We start from the raw sequence: 8,982 nt of genomic DNA, 5'->3' as shown, positions 1-8,982 counted from the left end.
AGGAAAATTATAAACTTTCTGTTAGTGCCATTACTTTTCAAATTTGAAAACACTTTTTTTTGTTTTCTTTCTTGCTTTATTTATTTTATTTTGTTTCTACTTACAAAAAAATACTTATTGTTGCTATTTTTAATTATTACGAGGGCCGAACCATAAGACATTAAAGCATTTCAAATGAACTCTGAAAAAGTTGAAAGTTGGCATGGTATCATAAATTGACCCACACATAGCATGTGCATGTACAAAACGAACAATGGTATCATACTCGTCAGTTACAATGGTATCATAAACGAACAATAGTTGCGGGAGAAAGTCTTCACTTTTTCTTCGCTTGTGTCATTTGCTTATTGCGCCATAACCATGGATAATCTTCATCGTTTATCAGGATGCTGGGGTCAGCCTTGACTTTAAAGGGAGGAATTTCATGAAACTTTTCATAATCTTCAGACATGTCTGTCTTGTCCTCCACTCCCACGATGTCCCTTTTTCCTGAAAGAACTATGTGGCGCTTTGGCTCATCGTATGATGTATTTGCTTCCTTATCTTTTCTCTTTCTCGGTCTACTGGACATGTCCTTCACATAGATAACCTGTGCCACATCATTGGCTAGGACGAACGGTTCGTCAGTGTACCCAAGATTTTTCAGATCCACTGTTGTCATTCCGTACTGTGGGTCTACCTGTACCCCGCCTCCTGACAGATTGACCCATTTGCACTTAAACAAAGGGACCTTAAAATCATGTCCGTAGTCAAGTTCCCATATGTCCACTATGTAACCATAATATGTGTCCTTTCCCCTCTCGGTTGTTGCATCAAAGCGGACACCGCTATTTTGGTTGGTGCTCTTTTGATCTTGGTCAATCGTGTAAAATGTATTCCCATTTATCTCGTATCCTTTCCAAATCAATACAGTCAAAGATGGTCCCCTGGATAACAAGTACAGCTTCTCACAAACAGTGCTGTCACCTCTGATACGTGCTTCCAACCAACTGCTGAAAGTCCTGATGTGTTCACATGTAATCCAGTCGTCGCACTGCTCTGGGTGTTTGAAGCGCAGACTATTCTTGTGTTCATCGACATACGGGGTCACCAAGGTAGAGTTCTGTAGAACTGTGTAGTGGGCTTGAGACCAAGAATATCCGTCCCTGCATATTATTGAGTCCTTTCCAAGCGTGCCTTTTCCAGTCAGTCTCCCCTCATACCGCGATTTAGGGAGACCTATCTTCTTAAGGCCAGGAATGAAGTCAACACAAAACCCGATGACATCCTCTGTTTGATGGCCCATGGAGATGCTTCCTTCTGGCCTAGCGCGGTTACGAACGTATTTCTTTAGGACTCCCATGAACCTCTCAAAGGGGTACATATTGTGTAGAAATACGGGGCCCAGAATGATAATCTCGTCAACTAGATGAACTAGAACGTGCGTCATGATATTGAAGAAGGATGGTGGGAACACCAGCTCGAAACTGACAAGACATTGCACCACATCACTGTTGGGGAACGTTGCAGAAAACAAAAATTTTCCTACTCGTTTCACCAAGATCATCTAGGAGTTCATCTAGCAATGAGTCATTGGATGCATCTACATACCTTTGTAGATCGCGCACGGAAGCGTTCAAAAGAACGGTGATGACGTAGTCGTACTCGACGTGATCCAAATCACTGATGACCAGCGCCGAACGGACGGCACCTCCGCGTTCAACACACGTACGGGACGGGAGACGTCTCCTCCTTCTTGATCCAGCAAGGGGGGGAGGAGAGGTTGATGAAGATCCAGCAGCACGACGGCGTGGTGGTGGATGCAGGGCGTCACAGAAGCAGGGCTTCGCCGAGACTACGAGGGAGAGACGTAACGGGGGGAGAGGGAGGCGCCAGGGGCTGGTGTGTTTCCCTCCTCTCCCCCCCCAATATATATAGGGGTGCCATGGGGGTGGCGCCGGCCCTAGTAGATGAGATCTACTAGGGGGGGCGGCGGCCTAGGGGAGGTTTCCCTCCCCCCCAAGGCACCTAGGGGTGCCTTCCACCACTAGGACTCCTCCTAGGGGGAAACCCTAGGCGCATGGGCCTATAGGGGCTGGTGCCCTTGGCCCATGAAGGCCAAGGCGCACCCCCTACAGCCCATGTGGCCCCCCCGGGACAGGTGGCCCCACCCGGTGGGCCCTCGGGACCCCTCCGGTGGTCCCGGTACAATACCGATAACACCGAAACTTGTCCCGATGCCCGAAACTGCACTTCCTATATATAATTCTTTACCTCCGGACCATTCCGGAACTCCTCGTGACGTCCGGGATCTCATCCGGGACTCCGAACAACATTCGGGTTTCTGCATATACATATCTTCATAACCCTAGCGTCACCGAACCTTAAGTGTGTAGACCCTACGGGTTCGGGAGACAAGCAGACATGACCGAGACGACTCTCCGGTCAATAACCAACAGCGGGATCTGGATACCCATGTTGGCTCCCACATGCTCCACGATGATCTCATCGGATGAACCACGATGTCGAGGATTCAATCAACCCCGTACGCAATTCCCTTTGTCTATCGATATGTTACTTGCCCGAGATTCGATCGTCGGTATCCCAATACCTCGTTCAATCTCGTTACCGGCAAGTCACTTTACTCGTACCGTAATGCATGATCCCGTGACCAGACACTTGGTCACTCTGAGCTCATTATGATGATGCATTACCGAGTGGGCCCAGTGATACCTCTCCGTCATACGGAGTGACAAATCCCAGTCTTGATCCATGTCACCCAACAGACACTTTCGGAGATACCCGTAGTCTACCTTTATAGTCACCCAGTTACGTTGTGACGTTTGGCATACCCAAAGCACTCCTACGGTATCCGGGAGTTACACGATCTCATGGTCTAAGGAAAAGATACTTTGACATTGGAAAACTCTAGCAAACGAACTATACGATCTTGTGCTATGTTTAGGATTGGGTCTTGTCCATCACATCATTCTCCTAATGATGTGATCTCGTTATCAATGACATCCAGTGTCCATAGTCAGGAAACCATGACTATCTGTTGATCAACGAGCTAGTCAACTAGAGGCTCACTAGGGACATGTTGGTGTCTGTTATTCACACATGTATTACGATTTCCGGATAACACAATTATAGCATGAATAAAGACAATTATCATGAACAAGGAAATATAATAATAATGCTTTTATTATTGCCTCTAGGGCATATTTCCAACAGTCTCCCACTTGCACTAGAGTCAATAATCTAGTTACATTGTGATGAATCGAACACCCATGGAATTCTGGTGTTGATCATGTTTTGCTCTAGGGAGAGGTTTAGTCAACGGATCTGCTACATTCAGGTCCGTATGTACTTTACAAATCTCTATGTCTCCATCTTGAACATTTTCACGAATGGAGTTGAAGCGACGCTTGATGTGCCTTGTCTTCTTGTGAAACCTGGGCTCCTTGGCAAGTGCAATAGCTCCAGTGTTGTCACAGAAGAGCTTGATCGGCCCCGACGCATTGGGTATGACTCCTAGGTCGGTGATGAACTCCTTCACCCATATTGCTTCATGTGCTGCCTCCGAGGCTGCCATGTACTCCGCTTCACATGTAGATCCCGCCACGACGCTTTGCTTGCAACTGCACCAGCTTACTGCCCCACCATTCAAAATATACACGTATCCGGTTTGTGACTTAGAGTCATCCAGATCTGTGTCGAAGCTAGCGTCGACGTAACCCTTTACGACGAGCTCTTCGTCACCTCCATAAACGAGAAACATTTCCTTAGTCCTTTTCAGGTACTTCAGGATATTCTTGACCGCTGTCCAGTGTTCCTTGCCGGGATTACTTTGGTACCTTCCTACCAAACTGACGGCAAGGTTAACATCAGGTCTGGTACACAGCATGGCATACATAATAGAACCTATGGCTGAGGCATAGGGGATGACGCTCATCTCTTCTATATCTTCTGCCGTGGTCGGACATTGAGCTGAGCTCAATTTCATACCTTGTAACACAGGCAAGAACCCCTTCTTGGATTGATCCATATTGAACTTCTTCAATATCTTATCAAGGTATGTGCTTTGTGAAAGACCTATGAGGCGTCTCGATCTATCTCTATAGATTTTGATGCCTAATATATAAGCAGCTTCTCCAAGGTCCTTCATTGAAAAACTTTTATTCAAGTAGGCCTTGATGCTGTCCAAGAGTTCTATATCATTTCCCATCAAAAGTATGTCATCTACATATAATATGAGAAATGCTACAGAGCTCCCACTCACTTTCTTGTAAACGCAGGCTTCTCCATAAGTCTGTGTAAACCCAAACGCTTTGATCATCTCATCAAAGCGAATGTTCCAACTCCGAGATGCTTGCACCAGCCCATAAATCGAGCGTTGGAGCTTGCACACTTTGTCAGCATTCTTAGGATCGACAAAACCTTCCGGCTGCATCATATACAATTCTTCCTTAAGGAAACCATTAAGGAATGCCGTTTTGACGTCCATTTGCCATATTTCGTAATCATAGAATGCGGCAATTGCTAACATGATTCGGACGGACTTCAGCTTCGCTACCGGTGAGAAAGTCTCATCGTAGTCAACCCCTTGAACTTGTCGATAACCCTTAGCGACAAGCCGAGCTTTATAGATGGTCACATTACCATCCGCGTCTGTCTTCTTCTTAAAGATCCATTTATTTTCTATGGCTCGCCGCTCAACGGGCAAGTCAGTCAAAGTCCATACTTTGTTTTCATACATGGATCCTATCTCGGATTTCATGGCTTCTAGCCATTTGTCGGAATCCGGGCCCGCCATCGCTTCTTCATAGTTCGAAGGTTCACCGTTGTCTAACAACATGATTTCCAAGACAGGGTTGCCGTACCACTCTGGTGCGGAACGTGTCCTTGTGGACCTTCGAATTTCAGTAGGAGCTTGATCAGAAGTATCTTGATCATTATCATTAACTTCCTCTCTAGTCGGTGCAGGCACCTCAGGAACATTTTCTTGAGTTGCGCCATTTTCCGGTTCAAGAGGTAATACTTCATCAAGCTCTACTTTCCTCCCACTTACTTCTTTCGAGAGAAACTCTTTCTCCAGAAAGGACCCATTCTTGGCAACAAAGATCTTGCCTTCGGATCTGAGGTAGAAGGTGTACCCAATAGTTTCCTTTGGGTATCCTATGAAGACGCATTTTTCCGATTTGGGTTCGAGCTTTTCAGGTTGAAGTTTCTTGACATAAGCATCGCATCCCCAAACTTTTAGAAACGACAGCTTAGGTTTCTTCCCAAACCATAATTCATACGGTGTCGTCTCAACGGATTTCGACGGAGCCCTATTTAAAGTGAATGCGGCAGTCTCTAAAGCATAGCCCCAAAAAGATAGCGGTAAATCGGTAAGAGACATCATAGATCGCACCATATCTAATAGAGTGCGATTACGACGTTCGGACACACCATTACGCTGAGGTGTTCCAGGCGGCGTGAGTTGTGAAACTATTCCACATTTTCTTAAGTGTGTGCCAAACTCGTGACTCAAGTATTCTCCTCCACGATCTGATCGTAGAAACTTGATTTTCCTGTCACGTTGATTTTCAACCTCACTCTGAAATTCCTTGAACTTTTCAAAGGTTTCAGACTTGTGTTTCATTAAGTAGATATACCCATACCTACTTAAATCATCAGTGAGGGTGAGAACATAACGATAGCCACCGCGAGCCTCAACACTCATTGGACCGCACACATCAGTATGTATGATTTCCAATAAGTCGGTTGCTCGCTCCATTGTTCCTGAGAACGGAGTCTTGGTCATTTTACCCATAAGGCATGGTTCGCACGTGTCAAATGATTCATAATCAAGAGACTCTAAAAGTCCATCAGCATGGAGCTTCTTCATGCGTTTGACACCTATGTGACCAAGGCGGCAGTGCCACAAGTATGTGGGACTATCATTATCAACCTTACTTCTTTTGGTACTCACATTATGAACATGTGTAGCATCACGTTCGAGATTCATAAAGAATAAACCATTCACCATAGGAGCATGACCATAAAACATATCTCTCATAAAAATGGAACAACCATTATTCTCAGATTTAAAAGAGTAGCCATCTCGAATTAAACGAGATCCCGATACAATGTTCATGCTCAAAGCTGGCACTAAATAACAATTATTAAGGTTTAAAACTAATCCCGAAGGGAGATGCAGAGGTAGCGTGCCGACGGCGATCACATTGACCTTGGAACCATTCCCGACGCGCATCGTCACCTCGTCCTTTGCCAGTTTCCGCTTATTCCGCAGCCCCTGCTTTGAGTTACAAATGTGAGCAACTGCACCGGTATCAAATACCCAGGAGCTACTACGGGCACTAGTAAGGTACACATCAATTACATGTATATCACATATACCTTTTGTTTTGCCGGCCTTCTTATCCGCTAAGTACTTAGGGCAGTTCCGCTTCCAGTGACCGCTTCCCTTGCAATAAAAGCACTCAGTCTCGGGCTTGGGTCCATTCTTTGGCTTCTTCCCGGCAGCTTGCTTGCCGGGCGCGGCAACCTCCTTGCCGTCCTTCTTGAAGTTCTTTTTACCCTTGCCTTTCTTGAACTTAGTGGTTTTATTGACCATCAACACTTGATGTTCCTTCCTGACTTCTACCTCTGCTGATTTCAGCATAGCAAATACTTCAGGAATGGTCTTTTCCATCCCCTGCATATTGAAGTTCATCACAAAGCTCTTGTAGCTTGGTGGAAGCGACTGGAGGATTCTGTCAATGACCGCATCATCCGGGAGATTAACTCCCAGCTGAGTCAAGCGGTTATGCAACCCAGACATAGTGAGTATGTGCTCACTGACAGAACTGTTTTCCTCCATCTTACAGCTGAAGAATTTGTCGGAGACTTCATATCTCTCGACCCGGGCATGAGCTTGGAAAACCATTTTCAGCTCTTCGAACATCTCATATGCTCCATGTCTCTCAAAACGCTTTTGGAGCCCCGGCTCTAGGCTGTAAAGCATGCCGCACTGAACGAGGGAGTAGTCATCGGAACGTGCCTGCCAAGCGTTCATAACATCTTGTTCTGCAGGGAGAACGGGTGCGTCACCAAGCGGTGCTTGTAGGACATAATCTTTCTTGGCAGCTATGAGGATGATCCTCAGGTTCCGGACCCAGTCCGTATAGTTGCTGCCATCGTCTTTCAGCTTGGTTTTCTCTAGGAACGCGTTGAAGTTGAGGACTACGTTGGCCATTTGATCTACAAGACATATTGTAAAATATTTAGACTAAGTTCATGATAATTAAGTTCAACTAATCAAATTATTAATGAACTCCCACTTAGATTAGACATCCCTCTAGTCATCTAAGTATTACATGATCCGAGTTAACTAGACCGTGTCCGATCATCACGTGAGACGGACTAGTCAACGTCGGTGAACATCTTCATGTTGATCGTATCTTCTATACGACTCATGCTCGACCTTTCGGTCTTCTGTGTTCCGAGGCCATGTCTGTACATGCTAGGCTCGTCAAGTCAACCTAAGTGTTTGCATGTGTAAATCTGTCTTACACCCGTTGTATGTGAACGTCTGAATAAAACACCCGATCATCACGTGATGTTTTGAAACAGCGAACTGTCGCAACGGTGCACAGTTAGGGGGAACACTTCTTGAAATTAGTATGAGGGATCATCTTATTTACTACCGTCGTTCTAAGTAAACAAGATGCAAAACATGATAAACATCACATGCAATCAAATAATAAACGTGACATGATATGGCCAATATCACATAGCTCCTTTGATCTCCATCTTGGGGCTCCATGATCATCTTGTCACCGGCTTGACACCATGATCTCCATCATCATGATCTCCATCATCGTGTCTCCATGAAGTTGCTCGCCAACTATTACTTCTACTACTATGGCTAACGCGTTTAGCAATAAAGTAAAGTAATTTACATGGCGTTTCTTCAATGACACGCAGGTCATATAAAAGAATAAAGACAACTCCTATGGCTCCTGCCGGTTGTCATACTCATCGACATGCAAGTCGTGATTCCTATTACAATAGCATGAACATCTCATACATCACATATAGATCATTCATCATTCATCACAACTTTGGCCATATCATATCACAAACCACTTGCTGCAAAAACAAGTTAGACGTCCTCTAATTGTTGTTGCAAGTTTTACGTGGCTGAATTAGGGTTCTAGCAAGAACGTCTTCTTACCTACGTTAAAGCCACAACGTGATTTGTCAACTTCTATTTACCCTTCATAAGGACCCTGTTCATCGATTCCGCTCCAACTAAAGTAGGAGAGACAGACACCCGCCAGCCACCTTATGCAACTAGTGCATGTTAGTCGGTGGAACCGGTCTCACGTAAGCGTACGTGTAAGGTTGGTCCGGGCCGCTTCATCCCACAATACCGCTGAAGCAAGAAAAGGACTAGTAACGGCAAGAAAGTTGACAAATCTACGCCCACAACAAATTGTGTTCTACTCGCGCAAGAAGAACTACGCATAGACCTAGCTCATGATGCCACTGTTGGGGAACGTTGCAGAAAACAAAAATTTCCTACTCGTTTCACCAAGATCATCTAGGAGTTCATCTAGCAACGAGTGATTAGATGCATCTACATACCTTTGTAGATCGCGCACGGAAGCGTTCAAAAGAACGGTGATGATGTAGTCGTACTCGACGTGATCCAAATCACCGATGACCAGCGCCGAACGGACGGCACCTCCGCGTTCAACACACGTACGGGACGGGAGACGTCTCCTCCTTCTTGATCCAGCAAGGGGGGAGGAGAGGTTGATGAAGATCCAGCAGCACGACGGCGTGGTGGTGGATGCAGGGCGTCACAGAAGCAGGGCTTCGCCGAGACTACGAGGGAGAGACGTAACGGGGGGAGAGGGAGGCGCCAGGGGCTGGTGTGTTTCCCTCCTCTCCCCCCACTATATATAGGGGTGCCATGGGGGGGCGCCGGCCCTAGTAGATGAGATCTAC

This window comes from Triticum aestivum, chromosome 7B (genome assembly GCF_018294505.1).
Source record: "Triticum aestivum cultivar Chinese Spring chromosome 7B, IWGSC CS RefSeq v2.1, whole genome shotgun sequence".
Lineage (NCBI taxonomy): Eukaryota > Viridiplantae > Streptophyta > Magnoliopsida > Poales > Poaceae > Triticum > Triticum aestivum.
The sequence above is the reverse complement of the archived record's forward strand: the minus strand, read 5'-3'. Positions refer to the sequence as shown.